Here is a 23,202-nt window from a genome sequence, read left to right as displayed (position 1 = left end):
GTTTATAGAACAACCTGTAAAATCCTTTAAGGGATATTACCAAGTTGGAACTTGGTTCTCGCTATTTAACAATGCATTTGAACTACGAAAACAAAGTTTGATTTTGTCTTGATGACTACAGAACATTGGGGAATTGACATATTGAAGTGCTCTCTAGCAGTCACACGGTTTCTAATGACAGCTTCCCTACAGGAATCTTCTGTTCAGGAAAGCAGCTCTTACTATTCATAGTTGTTGTAGCTCATGTCAGCCCAGTGAGACTTGAAAATGTTGTAATCAATGGCAATTGAAACTGTTTAATAACATTAAAATTTAATTTGGACACAGGTACCAGACAGAAGTGCTTTAGATATATCTCTTGGCACATTGCTGGCATGTACTAAACATCCAAGTATGTTAATAAATGAATGCTTAATCAGGGAAATAATTCAGCAAGGAAAATAATATAAAACACATCAATTTTCTCCCTAGATGCGATAGTACTGAACCAAAAATTGTCATATAACAGTCACTTAATAGAATAAGTGAAGCAGGGATGAAGACATATTATATTGAAAATGAAATAGACAGATGATAAAAAAATAACTGAGAGCATGCAGAATATATATTAGAATGCATTATTTTCAATCTGGCACTCAAAAGGAATTTTATGCTAATCTTGACCTTCTTTTATTATTGTATTTGAAAATGTTAATTTGGGAAATTCTCACTCTCTCTGTCTCTATTTCTCTCCTTGTAATAACAGCATACATTTTGGGGTTCTACTTTTCTAAAATCAATATTATATACTAAGCGTGTATGCATTTGCTATAAATGTAACAACTAACTTTAGCAATAGCAAAACGTTAAATCAAGAAGATATTTTCTCTAGCATATAGTTGATTTAATTAAAATTTTATCCTGAAATAATTGTAGATTCACATGCAGTTTGTAAAAAATGATACAAAGTGTTCCTTTGTACACTGTACTTAATTTCCCCCATTCATAACATCCATCTTATAAAACTATTAAAAAGTCACAACCAGGATATTGACATTGAGCAGTAGAGATACAGAACATTTCCATCCCCAGAAGGATCCCTCATGTTGCCTTTTACGGTCACATGTTTCCCTCCTGACTCCGTCCTCCATAATCGCTGCAAACACGGATTTCTTTTCTGTTTCTATAATTTTGTCATTTCAGGAATGTTATGTAAATGGAATCACAAAAAATTCAACTTTGGTGGGGTGATTTTTACACTGAGCATAATTTTCTGGAGATTCATCCAGGATTTTGTGTGTATCAATAATGTATTCCTTTATATTGTTGAGTAGTATTCTGTAGCGTGGTTGTGTCCCAGTTTGTTTAACCATCAACCTATTGAAAGACATCTGAGCTGTTTCCAAATTTTGACTATTGCAAACAAAGCTACTATAAACATTTATGTACGAGTTTTCTGTGAACACAAGTCTTCATTGCTCTAGGATAAGTGCCCAGGAGTGCAATTACTTTGGTAATTAAATGCTTAGTTTTACATATATATTAAAAAAAAAACCTTGCAAGTGAATTTCCAGAATGCCTATACCATTTTACATTTCTACCAACAATGTATGAGAAACCCAGTTTCTCTATATTCTTGTTAGCATTTGCTAGTGACATTGTTTTTTATTATATTAGCCATTCTGGAAGGTACGTGGTGATATGACTGTGTTTTTTAACTTGCATTTCTCTGACAGCTAATAATATTTAACCTCTTTCCATGTGCCAATTTTCCCTCCATATATTTCCTCCAGCAAAATGTTTGTTCATGCCTTTTGTCCATTTTCTACTTTGAGTGGTGTGTGTATGCGTGTGTGTGTGTGTTTACTGGTGAGTTTTAATAATACTGTATATATTTCAGATACTACACTTTTGTCAAGCAAGTGTTGTGAAAACATCTTCTGGTCAGTAGCTTCTCTCTTGGTCGCTTAACATTCTTTTGCAGAGCAAAAGTTTTTTATTTTGATGAATTCAGCTTATAAAATTTCCTTTTAAAGATCATGCTTTGGTGACAAGCCTAAAAACTGCCTAGCCCTAAGTCCTGAACATTTCCTCCTGTATTTTTCTAAAAGTTTTATAGTTCTACATCTTACATTTAAGACTGTGATCGATTTTAGTTCATTTTTGAAGGTTTGAAGCCTAGGTTTTTAGTCAGCTTGTTTTTTTTATGTCTATAGATGCTCAATTACTCCAACACTATTTGTTGGAAAGAATCTCTCTCCTCTACTGACTTGCTTTTGTAGGTTTATTTCCAGGTTTTCTTTCTCATTCCATTGATTTACCCATCTCTACACAAATACCACACAACCCTGACTACTGTAGCTACATGTCTGAAAGTTGAGTAGACTAATTCCTCTTACATAATTAACTTTGACAAAATTGTTGTACCATTACAGTTCCTTTGCTTTTCTATATAAATTTGAGAAGAATTCTGACTATATCTTCAAAGAATCTTGCTGAGATTTTGACAGAACTTTTGTTAAATGTGTGTGTGTGTGTGTGTGTGTGTGTGTGTGTGTGTGTATATTTTGGAGAATATTGACGTATTTACTATGGTGAGTATTCCAATGTCTGTCTCCTTTATTTAGACGTTCTTTCTTTCATCTGCATTGTTTTTCAACACAAAATGCTGTACATTTTTTAAAAACATTTACACCTAAGTATCTAATTTTTGAGCCATTATAATTGGTACTTATTATAAATTTTGGTATAAACAGGTCCATTGCTAATACGGGAATAATATTGATTTGTAATGTTTATCTTATATCCTATAACTTTACTGGACTCATCAATTCCAGGAATTCTTTTTAAGATTCCTTAGGATTTTCTTCATAGACATTCATGTCCTCTGAAAATGGAGACTGTTTTCTTTCTTCCTTTCTATCTGCAGGTCTTTCTTGCCTTACTGCACTGTCTAGAGCTTCCAGTACTACACTAAGTGAGTGGCGAGTGGGGACACTATTGCCTTGTGTCCGATCTCCTGGAGAAAGCACTCTCTTTAACCATAATGTTACCTATAGGTATTTTTTTTTAAGTTTCTCTGTTTTTGTCCTTTTTTTCTTTCCAAGATAAATAGATAGATAGATAGATAGGTAGATAGTAGATCGATATATCTAACTGTCCATTATCAAATGACAGAACAACTTCATCTTTAAGCAGGTGAAACCTGGAAATCGAGTTCCCTACTTGTCCTTGCCCCCTGCTTCTTGAGATAGGTATTCCTGTTCTTTTATGTTCCTGAAATACACAAAATAAAAATAATGTCTTCCTCTGTCCTATTAGTAACTGATTCTAAAACTTCTGAAGGAAATCAAAACATTTTCTTAAAAAAGTGTATTTCCCGTTTTGCACTTTGCTTTCATCTTTCTAGCACACTCCTAATATGTAACTACTAATTGAACAGTATAATAGTAATATTGTTTACATGTAAAGGTAGTTATCATGTCTCATGAAAAAGATTACATATTTCTTTAAACTGTTTCAGATCCTTTGCCTGTACTTTTATTTGCACATAACTCCATTTACATGTTTCTTTATATGGTTAACTGGTCCCAGCGTAAAGAAAAACATTCACCAACACATTAAAAAGCAAATTTAACACCAATAATTGCACCTGTGCAAGGAAGAAATATCTAGCTAATTACTAATGTTAAATAGCTCAGTCACTGTTGAATAACAACTCTAAGAGAGGTAGCAAGCTGTACCCACAAGCCAGGTAGGCACAAAATGAAAAACAATATATGATACTCCAGAAATCTTATACATCTAGTCTTCAGATATTATTTTCCACAGGAGGAAAACAGGGTGCAGAGTGTTTTACTGTCTCTATTAATACCTTTAACAGAAACGTGCTAAAGTTAGAGAAGGCCAAGGTAAAGTGTTCAGTCACAAAAAAATCATAAAGTATTGGTATTCGATTTTTGTAATGCTTAATTTGAAATTTTGTAAGATATTTTTTTCTGACCATATTCAAAAATAGTATTTTGAAACTTGACAGAAAAATTTTGATGTGAGTGTACAATGCAATAATGCTTCTTAGGCTGTCAAACTTACATGCATTAGTTGTTTTAATCACCTATAAAAATGACTAAACAATTTCTCATACCTGGAATTAATCTCACATAAGCGTACAATATTTAGCAGTAACTTTCACAGAAATCTTAAATTTTTCACATAACCTTGGTATGTTCTGCCTCTCCTCTATTTCTAGATCTGTTAGTATACGGTGAAATGTTAGTAGTTGAGGTGACAATAGCTGTAATTGTTTTCTCTTTGAGGAAAGGTGCCTCAATCTTCAAAACTGTAGATTTAAGAAACTGATAAAGGAGCTATTGTACAAAGAACTCAAGTACATGGAAAACCTATAAACCTAAATTAAAAAATATAATTTACACCAATGTTACCTTTGAACTACAGTATTTGCAGACTTCAAACACATTGTGATTTTTTCTCTGATTATATTAATTTCCACAAAGTTGATAAGAAATTATTTTCCTTTGAGCAAAAAATGCATACCTATTTCTCAAGCTAGTTAGTGCATTTCTTGATCTCTTGGAGCCTTTTGTTACCCAGGGAATACTTCAGTAAAGCTGCTGACTCACCCTACCAGTTTCATTGCTCTGAGGATGTAAAATGCATATCACACCAATTCTTAGTATGTGAACTCTTTCTTCTCAGGAGGTTTCTATCTTCTCTCCTTACACTGAAACAGGAAAATTTCTTTATGACAGATTCATACTACATACCCAAAACTGAGCTTCTAGCAACTTCTACTCTGTGATCATCTTGAAAGTTTTGTGGTTGCAGGGACTTTTGCAAAGATCGTTGGCCAATTATTTACCAGGCATAACCAGTCAACTGCCCACTTGCACTCATGAATGTTTTTGAACACTATCGTGTTTTCAATATTGAGGCATTTGTCATTACCTTCTTAACAAGAAATGACTCACTTGTACTCACTACCATGTGAATAAATTTCACATAAGACAAAAACGTTATGAAAATTCTCATGATACTCTTCGAAGGTAATCAGCCCTTCCTTTCACAGATTATGCAACATTGAATTAGAAAACAAAGTGTTAGTATGAAGAGGGGTTTGGTAAATAAGGAACTGTCAGTAGATGTTTTGGGTGTGTATTTTCCATGATGCATAATCTCTGTTGTGAGCATTTAAACTACTCATATGCTTCAATTTCAATAACAATAATGATATGTCACTATCTATTAACTATGATATTGGAATTTGTAGCCACAATTTACTCATGGTTACTTAAGCTTAAAGTTTAATTAAAATTAAATTAAAAATTCAGTATCTCCATCATGCTTGCCATATTTCAAGTGCTTAATAGACACACGTGCTAACGAACACAGCACAAAATACCATTTCCTTCATGTCAGAAAGTTCTTTCGTACAGCCCACATCTACAGCATTTTTAGCCTATTAACATGCTACATTTAGACTGCCAAAATGATCATTGTTGAGATTCTTAAAAAATTCTGTAAGTTAGTAAAATAGTAAAAAAGAAAAAGGAGAGATACCATTCAGAAATACGCTATGAGCAGCAGTAGCTGCAAGGCTTTCCATCATGTGCGAACTTACATATTTCAAAACTAACTAGAAGTGTAGATGAGAAGTGACTCCTCACTCACCTCATAAGTAAATCTAATTTCTCAGTCTCACAAAATCGATCCAAACCTAGACCTTATGTTGTTGGTATACATGATACTTGTGTTCTGAGTCCCCTCTGTGGTATGTTTTTATAGAGAATAGTAACACAGGAGATTGACTGAAACCACACTTATGGATATGTACCGAGTGAATCACTGTAAACCCAGAATCTTCTCAAGTCTTGGAAAGAAGGCAGTGACAACTTTTGACAATGAATTTGTAAATGAACTGCACCATCTGCAATGTTTGCCTTTATTCTCAGAGGTTGCTCTCTTAGAGTAGGAAAAAGCAGACAGGATGAAAAGGCAGCACACGACTTTAGTAACAATGCTTTGTAAGATTATAGTTAATGTGTGTGTGTGTGCGCGTGTGTGTGTGTGTGTGTGTGTGTGTGTGAACCCCACTTCAAGCAACTTCTGTCTCTTAGTTCAGGATCTCAAGTAGATTAAAAGAGGCAGGGTGGTATAGAGCCACACATACCAAATGAACGTCATACACACTCTGAATTTGTCGTTATCCAGCTTTGGGACAGTTAGTCACTCAGGGCCTTAGCTTCCTCTTATTTAAAACAAACTCTCTCAGTGGCCATCTCAGTTTTATGCCCCAACCCCTTGCTCCAACACAACCCCAAAACTACAGACTAGACTTCTGTTAATAACTTAAACGAGAAAGCAGATACTTGTAGTGGAAAGAAGCCGAGGATGATCTCCTTCCCTGGCCCAATTTCTTTTTCTGCGCTGCCTCCTTCCTCCAAGTTGATGACCACTGGATAAATTGCACCCCGCCTTATGTAACAAAACAAAAACAACCAAACAAAAATAACAAAGAAAACACTCTGAAATTTTGAGATTTATAAACAGGCATTGGTTTTTCATATATGGAAGGGATCTCAGATATCACCCAGCCCACTATCCTAATTTTATGGATGAATAAATTGAAACCAAGAAAATCAGAACCATCTCAATCAAATATGGCTTACAACCTTCACTGAATTCTTTGCCATCAATATATTTCCTGTTTTATATTAATGCATTTTTAGGAATGATCAACATTTAGATTTTTTAAAGAAACATTAATATTCAGTTCAGTATGTTTAGTCCAACATATATGTGTATTTCATATTTAACATGTATAATGTTCTGATTGCATTATTTGGATTGAGTTATTTGAGCATTCGTTTTTTCCCTTATGATCCTACAGCCATATGCTGAAGGGCAAGTAAGACACACCTGCAGAAAGCCCACACCTAACTCATTTCAGCACACCTGCTTGGTTCTTTCCACTTATATACCCTGTATTCCTGCTGATTACAATTTTACTAATCCTCTGACCCCATAAAGACTGCCAGGGGCTGGCACACGTGAGCAGCATGAAATCAAATGTGCCATGTTGTTTAGCATCTGTTCCTAACTCCCCATGAAGTTTTCTTTGCAAACAGCACAGGGCTGTCAGCTTCAATCAGCTCGGTAGAGAACTCTACTAAGAAGCATTAGTCTTCATCTAGAATTCCTCTTTACAAGATCACACCTTCACATAAGACACCTAGGTATGCAATGGAGAGGCTTAATGTTAATATGCCTATATTACCAAAAGAGAAATCTCTTAAATTTTGCCCTAATATTTCTATGTGTTTAATGAGATCTGAATGTTAAGTATATCTCCTGGGACAAATAGCACACCTTTTAGCAACTACTGTATGTTTTTATCTTTCTTCTTAAAATGCTTCACTAAAGGCTTTGATAAATGCTTTTGACTTTAACTCCTCAAGCATTCCCTTAATCTCATCTTCCCTGTAGACAATAATAAAATTAAAAGGTATTAGTGCCCCTTTGCAGAAACACATTTCTAAAATTTGTAATGCATTTTGAAATAAGATCTATTTGGGTTTCCTCTCCGGAATGGTAATTAAACAAAAATTATTTCATAAATTAGGAATGCACAAGTGCTGCATAATAGGCAATGCCTAATTTTAGGCTTTATACACATAAAGACATTTAAAATTTAAACATCCTTAATCTGCCAAATGGTTAATCTGAAAGATTCTAAGTAAATATCTCCACATTTCCCAGAATACAAAACATTTATTTGCATATTATGCTATTATAGATAATCATTTGAATTCTCATAAAAATTATATGCCTGTTCTTAAGCTGTCTAAGGAAAAAAATAATTGTGGAGATAAATGAAAATGTATTTTATCAACCTGAAACATGGTAATGCCCTTTCTTCTTCTAATCTGGCCCAAAATATCAGTAATCTAATATGTATTATTTGTTTATAACTTATGACCTTCTCACAGATGATTCAACCAATGAATTATAACACTATTATTTCTAATTTAAAGTTTTAGTTTTTCCCTTTTTTGATAAGAAGAATCATCTGACTCTGATCACGTTTTTATTTATTAACAGTTTATATAAAATTGATCAAGTGTTTTCTGAACATTTCAGCTTTCACATTCACATTGCAGAGCAGTCCTGAATATCTGGCATTTAGCTGATAACATTTAAATGTATTAAATACAGAATTGTTCTTGTGACTTCTTTGAAGGGACAATGAAGTTGGCATATACCTGTAATAATGTATAGTTCACTATGGAATATTTAATAATGAAAATGAGTCATCAAAAGTAGTTAAACTACCTTGAAACTATATAGGTTAAAATATTTTTATGAAGAATGATTTTAATAGTACTCGAGTAGTAACGACATTATCAAGAAAATTCACTTACGTGGAAAATTAATTTTCTTGACCAGAAAGGATAAGTGAAGTTCTACTATATGTGTACAGATGAGACCTAAGACTCTACGGTACCTGGCAGTCTAGAGGTTCCCAAGAAGACAAGAATCCTGAAATAACCCTGATAGTTATGAAAAGGATGCAAAGAATAGGAACAAAGATCATGAGAAGGAATCTAATGCATGTCAATTAATAGACTCTCCTCTCTTTTGCTTCCCAATCCCAAATACTGTCTCCTTTCCTATTAATTTATTTTCCTTTCCTTTCAAACTCTAATCATATCCAAAACTTCTGAGCACCATAACTTATAGCTACTAGATTGTAGTTTCATTGATGCAACTAACATTATCATATGCGAAGAAGCTAAAAGTTAAACAATATTAGAAGATATTTGGATCTCTAGGGAAGAACTTAATAGACTTTATGAAACCAGCTTTAATTGAATAAATATCTCATTTAAAATCCCAGGTAGAGAACTTGATTTAAAACAGAGCTAATTTCATCACATAAAAATATACAGAAGCAATTATTTCAATGGTTTCAACAGAAAATCTTTTCCCTCTAGCAAACAGAATATGTTATAAATCTTGCCAGGTAATTGTTTTAGTTAAAAAAAATTTTTAAATATATTGAAAATATTGTTGAATACCTGAATAGCATTATATAAGGACCCTGGAGGCCCAGATATGCCTGTGTGTCCAAGGCACAGCATTAAAAATCACAGAGCTATCAAGATCATGGAGAAGAAAATGATTTGTGCCCCAGAATCTGAAGAAAATAAAATTTCCATTGCAAGAGTATATTTACTTTTAAGGAGCAGAAGCTTGAAACCTTCAACTAAACCTAAATGGAGTATTAGGACTCTTCAGTAGAAAGTTAAGTGGAAAATGGACACCAACAAAGTAATCACCTGTTACCTCCATGAAAACTGCATAGAATCTGTGGGTGAATGACACAGACCTTGAATTGGCTCAAGATTTCAAAATTGTGGCATTTTGGAAGAAGAATCTAGATGAGACAAAGAGAGCTAACAGTTAAACGTTGTGAAAGCAAGTTGAAGAGCATCCCCTTCATAGAAAATGGTAATGTAGAAAAATACAAGAGGAAACCAGCCAGGAGCTGACTTACAGTCAATTTGTAGTGTGTTTATCTGTGTGTGTGTGTGTGTGTGTGTGTGTGTGTTGTGTGTAGGAGAGTGTTTACATAATAGTATAAGTGAAGAGGAAGACTAAACCATTCCACCTTGCAAAAGCATGGAGCAAGTCCTGATTCACTAGTGATAAACTGAACAATATAACTCTCTCCTCCTTTAGCTCTTAGTTTACGTGAAATGTCAGATGATGTCATTTCACAAATAAGTCCGTTTACAACTTTGAAGGTTTGCCAGTTCCCACAGCAAGCAGACCAGATAAATTTTTCTCCCTACAATAAAACTCTATTACTTTCTCTTCAAAATATTTGTGTATGTCCAATGCATCCTTATAAAATTTGAAAGTCAAGTGATTAATACTATATTTTCATATTAACCACTCTTGAAAATAAATCATACTTATTCTGGATTAATTAAATATTTAAAGGCAAAAATTAATTAATTTAATTTTTTAAGGTTATATAAAAAATAAAGAGTTTATTGAATAATACAGAAGTTTACTGCTTATTATTGATTCAGGGTGATCAATAAAGTTTTTAAAAAATTTTTTATGCTACTAAGTAATGTAGAGGAGAAATATAATTATATTTAAAATATTCTCAGATAGCAGTTAATTTAGAAATATGGAATAAATTTAGTGATTGCTTCAAGGAAATTCATGATGACATAAGTTTGAATCTCTAAATGCAAAAATTAACAGAATATAGTGTATGGAGCGGACCCCGATCTGGGGAACAGCCAGATTCATTTTAGGAAGCTAAGTGTACTGTTTTTTTGATCAATATATTGATATTTTTTCCCTCCTTACATTACAGTTTTTTGTTTTTTGTTTTTTGTTTTTTTGCAGCACATGGGTCTCTCACTGCTGTAGCCTCTCCTGTTGCGGAGCACAGGCTCCGGACGCTCAGGCTCAGCGGCCATGGCTCACGGGCCCAGCCGCTCCGCGGCATGTGGGATCTTCCCGGACCGGGGCACGAACCCGTGTCCCCTGCATCGGCAGGCGGACTCTCAACCACTGCGCCACCAGGGAAGCCCTACATTACAGTTTTTATAATTCATAGCCAATGATTAGTTTTAACCACATTAATCAAAACTGTTTATCCCCTGTGAATAAGAATAATTACTGAATTAATTTGAGTAGCATTCAGCAAAGTTCCAGAAGACTTTCTGTGTAAGATATGGCTACCTGGCCCTAGATTTTCATGTTCACATGGTGGCTGAATGCCATTAAAAGGATAATGTGTTAGCAGAGGTCATGAAAACGAAAATGAGAGCAAGTACAAAGGAAAGAAGGCCACTACGGAGTAAGAGGATCTGCGTCGTGTGAACAAGGCTGGTGAGACATGGCCTATTCTGTCAGGGGTGGGTGTTCAGCAGATGCAGGCAGTCAGTCAGTCCACAGGCACCACAGCAGCACATCGAATGATGCAGGAAGACACGTGAGCTGAGCTCAACAGACCCACATACATGCCGAGGGAATCTGACTACTGAGTGGTGGGAACTGTGGTTGAAATGTCGAGACCAGAGAAGTCTTGAAGTGCCAGATGGAAGTGGAAGAGGTGAGGCAGCAGACACTATGAGGGAGCACAGAGAGGAGAGCGGAGCAGGTACACAGAGAGATAAGGGGATAATTAGAGACCTGTGAAAAAGATGGTAGAGAAGCTGTTTACTAGAGCCACTTCATTCCTGACTGCCTAACCTCTCTTGGCTTTTCAATATTTGATATGAGACAAGTGATTATTTTTCCCTCATACTTAAAGGTTTCTGGGAAAGACAACCACACTTTAATGTTTGGAATTGTCATTTGCATTATTTGCTTTCCTTCCTCCTTCCTTCATCCAATCAATAACTAAATATTTATTGATCATCTAATACATGAAGGCCACTATGTAGGCATGGGAAGATAAATAAGAAGCTGTCTTATATTTGAGGTGTTCACCCTTCTAGTACAGGAAGCAAAGACATCCTACTATAACTAAATTTGTTTTGTAGTGTTACATAATAATCAAGTTTTCTGAAAAGAAAAATGCAATCTATTAGAATTACATAACTCACTGATATATTTTTTTCATTTATAACTACCATCAGATCATTCAATGCATTCAGGATTGCTCCAAATTTCCTTAAGATGAGTTTACAGTGACAGTGAAATGTCAAGATAGCTCTGGGGACATTTTAGGGGATGTTCTAGGGATACTAAGAAACAATGTAATGAATTAGGTAATGTTATAATAATCTAAGGGAGAGAAAAATTCATGAATTGAGATTAAGCAGTAGGTAGTTATGTAAAATATTATCACTGGGGAAATCTGTGTGAAGGATACATGGGATTCTATACTACTGTTACAAATTCTTGTAGTTTTAAACTATCACAAAATAAAAAACATATAATAATTAAACAATGAAGTTGTAAGGCAGACAATAACTTCGATAAATATCAGTAAAAAAAAACCCCAAAACTGGTGAAGTACATTTAAATCTCAGTGTTGATTCTCACTGTCTTAAAAATAAACTGTGTCATAATATCCGACCAGTTCTGTATTTCATCCATAGTATATTTCTGAAAAGTATAGTATGTATGAGTAGATCATATTTATCTTTTTAAAATTATACTCTACTCATACATACTATACTTTTCAGAAATATACTATGGATGAAATACAGAACTGGTGCATTTCTACCCAAGAACCCAGCATCAAGTAAATCACAGAAATAAGCACCAATTCATCATATATATATCAATAAGCAAATATGCCCACGCACTAAGTATAAAACAATCATTGTTATGCCTGAAATTGCTATAAAATCAGAAAAAGTGACTGATTTTATGAAGAGTCCTTCTGTATCATAATGTGAACATACAACATGATCAAGCACCGTCTAACTTGATCTAAAAGTAAGGGTCTGGTGTTTGAAGACAGGATCTACATCTAATTTTTCTTCATGGTTCCCACTGAACACAACTGATTCCCTGGAATGTAGGTGTCAATAAATAAAGTTTTTGAATTAAAAAATGAATGGAGGGACTTCCCTGGTGGTACTGTGGGTAAGACTCCACGCTCCCAATGCAGGGGCCCAGGTTCAAACCCTGGTCAGGGAACTGGATCCCACATGCATGCTGCAACTAAGAGCTCACATGCTGCAACTGGAGATCCCACGTGCCACAACAAAGATCCTGCATGCCACAACTAAGACCCAGGGCAGGCAAAAATAAATAAATAAATAAATGGAATTTTAGAAAAATTATTTCTATAATACCAGCTAACTGAAACTCTCTAAAGGATTTGAACTGCTTTTTTCTCTGAGTAAAATATTATTATGGGACATTGAAGAATTTAGATATCATTTCTTTGACTCTAGTATATACTCAAAATACTGTGTGTGTGTGTAGAAGATCATAATGAACATTTTAACAAATCAAGGACTTTCAATATTGTTCCCATTCACTCTCAATCTCATCATGGGTTAATGAAAAGGTACATGTGCCACAAAAATATAGGAGCAATCCTTTTTACTGTCCTTCAGTTTTCACTGCCCAGCAGAGAAGTGACTCTTATAAAGCATTTTACTTATTGGAAAGCTATAAAAAATTATTATGTAGGTCATAAGCCAAAATCCTATAAAAAGAGATTCAAAACACCCCTTTTGAATTGTAAAAGTAGGCAGTGACCTTTCTAAGCAATAGGAGCATTTTTGGGGCAATGGTTAAAATTATACTGCATGCCAGTTCCTTAGGGATCAATAACTAAAGCTTAATGAAACGTATTCTGTATCTGCTATTTGCCAAGCACTGGGAGAAACCCTTTCAAGCAATATTTCATTTAGTATTCATTGAATATTCACAACAATTCTATTAGTTATCATCACTAACATTTAACAAAAGAGACAACTGAGGCTCATAGAGCTTAACTAATCTGCTTATGGTTACACTTTATAATTTGCTGTCAAAACAAAATTTGAACTCAGGTCTGGTTTTTACAGGCCCAAACTCTGAAGCAGTTACCTGCCAAAGCGTTTGGAAGTAGAAAATGCTTTAAAGAAGATATCCTGGCCAAACTACTATGTCAGAGAAACTAAAAGTACTCATACTTATCACCTAAACATGATGAGAATTTATATGGTGGAGAGCACGGACAATTTCAGCTTATAGGTTGTAGGGAAGACTCTTTGTCAATCATTACTCTAAGTCTCTTCCTTCTTTGTTTTTTTTTCTTTGGGTTACTGGCTTTCTTTTTCAATCTCCCATTTTGCAACAAAAAGCTGTACCCTGAGGCTTTGGTCATTGCTTATATGCTCACTGGTATTGGAAAGAAAAATATACTCATTTAAAGAGAGCAAAGAAGTGAATGAAGAACTAAGAGAATATGAGCAGGAGAGTCTTCAAGCTTCTACTATGATCAGTCTAAATAATTTTAGGCAAGAGAAACTGGAATCCACCCTCACTGATTATTAAAAGTAAGTATCCTTCATTTCATACCTTTGATCAAGAACAGAATATTTACATTTTAAACATGAATGAAACCCATATAACTATGGAATAAAAAGATGTACAAACACCCACAAAATGGACAGTATCATCTCCCTTATAAATATGTGTGATGGGATACAAAATATTTTTGAACTGATCTGTATATAATACAGGGGTTGAAAATTTCTAGTCATTTGCTACTTAACTGTAAATTAATTTATTGAGAATAATAATCTGTATCTTTTTGCCAATTGTTTTAATTGACTTTTAGGTCAATTTTTATCACAGTAATGTTGATAATTTGTCATCAGAATTTTCTCTCCCTGGGATGCCCTTGGGTAGTCCAATCTAATTACAAGTTAAGGAGTATAAAAATCAATATAAACTTTATCAATATTCTTGATTACAAAAAAAGTAATGATTATAGCATAAGACTTTAAAATTTGTCATAATATGGTTTTTATTTGGTTTGTGAATTGTTAAGCATCTGATATAATCACTAGTCATTCTAAAACCAGAATGCATTTAATATTGATTAAACTAAAATATAATAACTCTATCTTGATTACAGATTTTCTTAGGAGTCTAAGTTGAACAACATTATACCAGTAAAAATAATTTTATTATATTGCTACTTTCTGAAAATACAAACAAGATAATTATAAGGATAGAATGAATAAATGTATTTGGATAAATCACTTTTAGGGGTATTATTGGAAAGCAGGGCAGTATAGTTGAGAATAACTAGTTAATTAAAATGTGTAATGATGAAAATAGCTTTAATTACAAATGCACAGTTAAACTGAGTGGTCAAAGAAACCAAATCCAAGTATAATTATATAGTAAATCATAAGACACAAGGTATGGCCCATTCCACATTTGCCCAATGTCATAATCCAAGGAAAAGTTTCAATGGCCAAGAAATAGTCAAACTGCAAAAGCCCTTCATAATCTAGTAGGAAAAAATAGCACACACATTTAAAAAAGAATATTAAAGAGTCTTCCAATGTCCCAGAATATACACAGACCATGCAGGAGCAGCACTTAAAAAACAGCAACAACAATAAGAACCTGTAGTATCTGACAACACTGACAATGACTAAGTTCTTGGGCAAATTATATACTTCAGAAGTGCTAGTTCCCAGACTATCTGGAATAAAACTTACATAAGAATTAGAAAATATTAACATAGTGCTAAACCAGTGTTTGTTGAATCTGAACTCGCATCATGTTGTCTTTTACTTGACTAATTAAATACTTTTTGCCAGGCATTTCATTATGCTGCACTGTGTCTTACAGACTGCAAGTAACATAGGGGCAAACAATAGGGAACATTCAAACATTAGAAAACAAATTGAAGTCAACTCCAGATAAACTAGGCAGAAAGATAGGAAATATCACAAAAATCCTTAGCACTTTTGGATGACTTTGGTTTTTGGTCTTACCACATCCTGATATTACTTCTGATCATGGGACCTGCTCTCAAACCTCCTCAAGGGTTGGAACCAGTCATATTCACTTTGGTAATCTTTTGACCTAACCTTGACTGGACTTGCAATGGATATTTACGAAAAAGAGAAAAATCTCATCACAGAATATTTGAAATCTAACCCATTACTCACCGGAGGATTAGATAGATTTCAAAAGTTATTGCTATTGAGCCTGGACCCCAGGTCAGACTTTTTAAAATTACATCTATTGATGGGCTGTTTTGAGATTGGTGCGTGTGTGTGCACTTATCACAGCTTAACATGCAAAAGCAAGAACACTTAATGAAAAAATTAGGTTACACCAAATGTAAAAAGCTATAAAGTTTTATGTATTTTTAAAATATAGATTTAATATTTTATTATATATCAATACTTTATTGGTCTTTATGGATGTTCTTCCCTGTATATGAGCAATATCACATTTATAAGTTACGATTTTTGTAATTACTGAGAAATTGGATAGTGGGTAGAAATGTTTACTGATATAAATATTAAAATATCCCTATCTTTTGGGAATTATGCAAATTTTAATCCAAAATACAGCAATATTTAAAAATTATAAATAAATGTTGATCCTCCATATAATATGTAATAGTATCTATATGTTCATTTTATACATACACATATGTGCATTAGTGTTTATGTTCATTCTTGGGAAGCATAAAAACAATCCTCAGAAAATTCTTTACCTTTTCATTTCCGGCTAAGGAGGCACTGATACAATCTATATCAATCAGGAAAATAGCAGAAGTGCATACATTTTAAATAGTTAGTTTGTCAGCAAGAAAATGTATTTTCCATACCCTCCAAGGAGAAAGATAAATCATGTATTTACATAGGTTCACAAACACACAGGTTTTTAAAAGGCAAAATATTTGAGTTTACTATCAAAGAGATTTATATTTGAAACATGTTGAGTTGCTAAAACCCGTATGTAAGAATAGTTAAGTGGCTTTAGAAAAGGTTAACAGTTTTTCAGAAAAGCCTAATTAACAAAGTTCTATTTTTCTTGCAGTTCTTTTTTAGAATCATAGAATATTAGAGGCACTTTATTTTCTTTGGGTGAAGGAGTAGATAGCAATTTACTGACCACAAATTCTTTCGTTGCTGTGAAGTCCTTTAGTAAATTACTCCTCATTCCCGCTCCCTTATGCATTTGCCTCTAGCCACTTAATACTGCAGGTATTATCATCCCAACTTATATGAAAGGAAACTAAGATTCAGAAACTTTTATATTGTGTCAAATATCTTAGAAATGTCAAGGCCAGTTAGTGCACTCAGAACATCTGACTCCAGGGGTGGCCCTGTTAACCAGTTGGCAGTACTGCCCACAGAAATTTCCAAGATTTACAGATTGAACATATTCATTTATGTAAAAGACTGGGTCAACCAGAAACTATTGTGCCCTGTTACGGAAACTCAGAGAAAAGAAAGCCCAGAGATAAACTTTGACAGTACCAATCCATATGGGGGAGCATTAACCTTGGGCAGTGCATGTTTCCGGTATTTTCATCCTGATGACCCTAAACAGTGAATTCATGTTACTTTCCTCATTTTGATCCTGTGGTTATAATATAACTTTCTGAGTATGATTTATATATCTGCCTACTAGGAGAAACAGCAGGAGACACTGAGTTTGCTGGTACCCAAGACAACTATACTTCCCATCTACTGATAAGTTTGCATTCTGAGTATAAGCATCAGGGTTATAAGATAGTGAATGTGTTTAATATTGAGTAATGGATGCCCCCTAGGTGTGATAATATGGTCAGTTTTCCAAGATTGTGACCCTGAAGGCTATAGTGTAGACTAAAGTAAATTCATGAAATAATAAATAGTCTTTTGTATCATTTTTTACCCGAGGCAGGTAGAGCACACATACAGGCATGCACATACATACACACATATACACTCTTTATAATATCAACCTTACAAAGGATGTAAGGAATTTTGGCTTTCCTTTACATGTCAATTTTATATTGCAGTAATCCACAAAGCCTAGTACCTCAATACTAGGTTTATAATCAATGCTAATAATCAAATGTGTATTTTATAGGCAATTTCAAAGTTACAAAAGACATATACTGTTGCTACTTATGAGTTAAATGTTTTTCAAATCCTCTAAACTCATAACCTTAACATTAATATAAATATATCTGCCACTTTTATCTGAAAAAATCAGACTTCTTGGTTAAAATGACTTAAATATAATGTTATTGTGTTTGATATATCTATACAATTTGCCAACAAGGCATACATGAAAGCAATTATAATAATTTCTTGTTACTGTTATCAATAAGCAACTGACAGTGTTCCTCATTAACACTCAGTTAATTCTTTAGACAGAATTTATTAATCACTGTGCATTATACTTAGGATCTGTAAAGTTGATTTTCTTACCAAAATAAAAATAAAGAATTTTCTGAATTCAAGTTTAATATGATCCATTCAAATTACCTTAAGGAGTAGAAACATTTAGCAAAGTCGTCTTCATAATTTTAGGGAATTTTTGTAAATCTTTCTAGTTACTAGTAGGCACTAAAGTACTAAAGTATGTTATAATGAGAAAAGTTATGCATATAAATTGCCTATCCAGCTAAATATAATCATTGCTAATTACCTCCAATTACCTCTCTACTCTGCTACTCTGCTCTTTTTATGGACTTTCAGCTCCTGTTTTCCACATTGAGAGGTTTTGATTGTGTGGCACGTCATTAATTACATGGGTTACGCATCAAATTTGGACCACTTGATATTTGATGTTTCTTTGATGTATACTTCTGAATAAACTCTGTGGCTTATTGAACGTGTAAAACTTATAAACCTAGCAAAATTTCTTTGAGTATGAAGAGTATACTAAAATTTCAGTTTATGAAAGGGGGTATATCTAAAAAATATTAATAATTCTAGAATCTGCAAAGAAACACTGAAAAATTTTCCAGTGATATAATTTGAAGCTGTATATGTTTTCCACCAACAATTTGGAAGGAATATCTTTTCCCTACTACCTACAAGTAGCTCTAGTGGTATATAATATCAAACACCTTAGACATTGAATGGTCCTGAGTGAACAGTGGCTAAGGAGAACTATTCTACAGCTACCGACCTTTTCTACAGAAATGTAAATGTAGGTATGGTGGTACTCTTCCTATGCATCCAAAGAGTCCATTTTGTGTCTTGTTTTGTTTTTTAATAATGAGTCAGAAAAAATGTCCAATCACATATCACTCAGATAAATGTAATCACACATCACTCAAATAAACTTTTCCAACTCATTTGATCCATTAGGCAGTCAGAATCTCACATACTAGTTTGTAAACTGAAACTTAAGTGGTTCTTTAAATATAACTTATCTCATTGTTGCTTTAAGTGAAGAACTATCACAAAACTCTAAACTTTCTTTGCTTTTTGTTTTTGGATTTTTGTTTCTGAATTTCAGAGACAACCATTTCTCTACACTTGCATTCTGTACCAAGTATGTGCTCTGGGCATTACAGTGTATAAGTTGTAAAAAATGGAAAGGAGCACAGCAGGGCCTTGAGAATAGCCCATTCTTTTGTTTTCTAAAAAATCCCTTTACAACAAATAGCTTTTTGAAGCTGAAGACACGGGCTAGCTTACGTAAATACATTTCTGCAAATGTAAATTACAAACATGTATTTAAATATGCATTAAGATGATTGAAAGAAATGGAAACAATGGACCAATGGTAAATGAAACGCATAAGGGGTGTACGTGTGTGTGTGTGTGTGCGCGCACGCGTGTGTTTGAAAAAGAGAGAAAGAAAAGTTTGTAAGGAAGGAGATGCTTTGTAAAAGAGCAGAATATTAGATAAAAACAGCCAAACATTATAGAATAAATGAAGAGAAAGAATGTGGAAGTTGGTAGAATATAACCTTTTCTGGGGTCTAGCTGTTCAAACATTTTGGATATGGAATAAGAGAAAGAGCAGCTAACTCAAATTTTCAACTTTAACTTGTCTGCATCTCATTCCAAATACTTTTTTTTAAAGTGTAAGAGGATAAAAAAATGTAGACAACAAAAAAACATGAAAAATAAATATATAGGTTTCCTGTACTTTACATAACTGATTTAAACTTCTTCTTGAGTGCCAATTTCTATGGATGATGTTGAGGTGGAAGAGAGTGAGGAAGGGTAAATAACATATACTTTTCAATTAAAGTTATTTCAGTTGTCCAGTGTCAACAGTCTCCTATGAGATCAGCACAATAGTCAGCCAACTCATAGTCCAGCTTTATAGCAGTCATTTTTTATGATGATGTGTGAACTTCAGAGGAGCTTTAGTGGCCATATCAACTTGGAGATGGGGGCTCGTCATGCACATGTGGATCTTTTTCTTGTCTTTTAGAATCCTTTCTGGCCCCCAATAATTATGGCCATTGTCCTGCCTTATTTCTGGACATCATATTGGCATTAGGCCATACTTCACTCTTGGTGAATTGTGTGTTGTGATTTTGGCAAAATCAAGGCAGTGCAATTACTCTTGCTGTTGACATAACCCTATCTGGCTCTCACAGATCTTTTGAGTCCCCAGACATATTCATGATCTACCTCCTGGCTAAAGATATCTACTCTGCAAGCTCTATAATAGAATTACCTCATCCAGGGCATCAGAAGTCCAATGGAAGTCATATGTTCTCCCATCATACTAATTTCTATTCTCTTGGAAGCCTACAAGAACTCCTGGATTTCTTCAAAATCACACAGTTGTTGAGTGGGATTTAAGACAGTATCTATCTATCTATCTATCTATCTATCTATCTATCTATCTATCTATCTATCATCTATCTCCCTGCCTAAACAGGCCAATCACATTCCCACTCTGCTTTAGTAACACATATCAATGTGGGGGCTTGGTGTAAGGCTCCCCAAAATTCAAAAAAGAGGTAGGAAAAATATAATTGGTGTTATTCAATCTAGATGGTATTTCAATAGTTTATCCTTTTTCTTCCTCCAAAGTGAGGATAAAGAAACCAAACACTTTTCTTTTGTGAGTTTAAGTTCTAAATCTTACTTACCTACCACTTAATAGTTTAAGTGTAAGTGAAAGAAAATGCTAGGGGATTTTCCTGGGCTAGTAAGGGTTGGTGCAAATCGTCATGTGTATTTGCATTGGAAGGTTAGAAGACTATCCACTAAGGAGGGAGTCCTTAAAATAATGTAAAGCAATTATACTCCAATAAAGATGTTAAAAAATATATATAGATATAAAATAATATGGATTTATGGGTGTTTTAAACCTTAAGTCATCTGGTCTTTTCCTTTTTAATGGATTAAAAGATAGCTGCTTGGGATAGACTAAGAGTTTTTAATCCATTAACTTCCAATTTAATATAGACAAAAAGTTAGATATATATTAGACTAAATTGGAAGCTTTCTTATTATTCTGTATTTGCATAGCCTTTGAAATAGTAATTTCTTAGTGGCTCCTAGGAGGTGTGAGGTTTTCTCTTTGTAATGGTCACTGACCTTCTTAAATGATGCAGATGAAATCACTAAATAAAGCTTGGAATTTGAGAAATAAAGATGTATTTTTAAAAAATTAAGAGTTTAAGAACCCTAGCATCTAACTTCCTCTTGCTAACTTCTTTCACTTCTTGAGACCTCCTTCCTGAACTGGTAAATCTCTTTTTACCTTCTTCTTCCTGTTCCTCAGAGACTACTCTCTCTTACTATGACTTACTGTTTAAAGAACCAGTTAATAGGAGACAATTTATAGCAGTTATTTCAAAATATGATAAAACAAAGATGCTGATATGAATCTGAATATTCAATTGCTTTACTTAATATCCCCAGTCATTTAGTGTTTGCACACAGAGATTAGTAACACAAGAAAAAAATGTTTGTGAACTCTAAAAAGCTGTTATAGTTTCTATGGAGGAGTGTAACATGGGTGGCCAAGCTATATCCTTGTCAGGAGAAAGGGGAGTATAAGATTGAACAGATAAAAATAGAGGAAGACGTCTATTAACAAGTGCAATTGTTTTATTTTTTTCCATCATAGAGATTATGAGGTCAGTCATAAATCTGACTCCTGTACTCCTCTCCATTCTAAATGGTTCATGAGAGATACCCCTAAAAGTGGTTAGGTCAACTAGATGTCTTTCACTCTGAAAGAACATAATTTTAAAATGTATGTCAAGATGGTCTACCTTGTACATCTTTTCAAATACACATTTTCCCTTGTTACAATAGTTTAGTTATTGAAACATATCAGCTTTTCCCCCATCCCACATTTGTTTTTGGTAACTTTACTTATTTATAGCCATGTTTCCATCTGATTTCAATGTTTAGCTGAGGTAATTTTAAAGAAGGATTTATTGTGCACAATTTTATGTGAAGCTATGTTTAATTACTGAGAATATAAATACAAATAACAGACAAGCTTTGCCTTCAGGAATTCCATAGTCAAGTGGGAGAGGATGAAACCTAAGCAGGTGATATAAATGGGGCAAGAGTGGAACACTCTAGATTCCATGGAGCACCAAGGACCCAAATTGTGGATGTGAACAATATAAATCCAACCCCAGGGGCTAGTGTCAGAGCAGAGGTTAGAAGAATGATTAAGATTTTCCTCTTAGACACACACAGAAATGTCTTCCAGGAGGAAGGAACAATAAAAGGAAGAGCATCTACCAGTAGATGTCCATTATTGGAGCATAAAATTTTGGATATTCAGTGGTGCAAATGAGGCAGGAAAGTTAGCCAGAAATCAGGTTGTAAAAGACTTTGTACGCCACACTAAGGAGCCACTTGATTTTACCTATTAGGCAATAAGAAGCCTTTGAAATATTTTTAAGGCCTATCAACTATGCATTTAGAAAGCTGACTATAATTCCAGTAAGGAAGAATGACTTTGAGGTGGGTCAATCAGGAAGCTATTTGAAGTACATGATGATTAATTTCATGTGTCATAGTACCCATGCATTTGGTCAAACACTGGTCTGGATGTTGCTGTGAAGATATTTTTAGGTGAGACTAATATTTAAATCAATAGACTTTGAGTAAAGCAGTTTACCCTCCATAATGTGGGTAGGCTACATCAAGTCATTTAAAGGTCTTAAAAGAAAAGTAGGTTGCCATGGCTAGGACTTCCAAAACTATGTTAAATAATAGTGGTGAAAGGGGGGTGGCTGGGATGAATCGGGCGACTGGGATTGACATATATACATTAATGATACTATGTATAAAATAGATAACTAATGAGAACCTACTGTATAGCACAGGGAACTCTGGTTAATGCTCTATGGTGACCTAACAAAGAAATCTGTCACTATCATTTGAGTTTGGTGGAGCCTCAAAATCAGATAGGAAAGTGGGAAGTCTTAAGAGTGAAAAAAGAAAAGGCTTCAATATGCTGTCACTACAGGCTGTTGAGCTGGGAAAGCTGGAGGTGGACTAAAACTAGATGCGGAGAATTTTATGTGATTGCTTTGATTTTGTCTTGAGTTCGAAGCTGGGGCAAAAGATAAAAAAGCTGGCAGTCAGTGACTAAGTCCTGACCACTCTGGGTTAATTGCTGTAGAGGCTGTGAGTCAGAATTCTGCTGTCATAGGTGGTCTGGCTATTGTCCACTTGTCACAGTACACTTAGTCTCTTAACCTGCTAATTCTAACTAGTTTCAAATGTCAATTGAGAGCTTATAAAC

Source organism: Delphinapterus leucas, chromosome 21 (genome assembly GCF_059928025.1).
Source record: "Delphinapterus leucas isolate spDelLeu-1000000601 "Yukka" chromosome 21, BTC_Dleu_Yukka2, whole genome shotgun sequence".
Classification (NCBI taxonomy): Eukaryota; Metazoa; Chordata; class Mammalia; order Artiodactyla; family Monodontidae; genus Delphinapterus; species Delphinapterus leucas.
The sequence above is the reverse complement of the archived record's forward strand: the minus strand, read 5'-3'. Positions refer to the sequence as shown.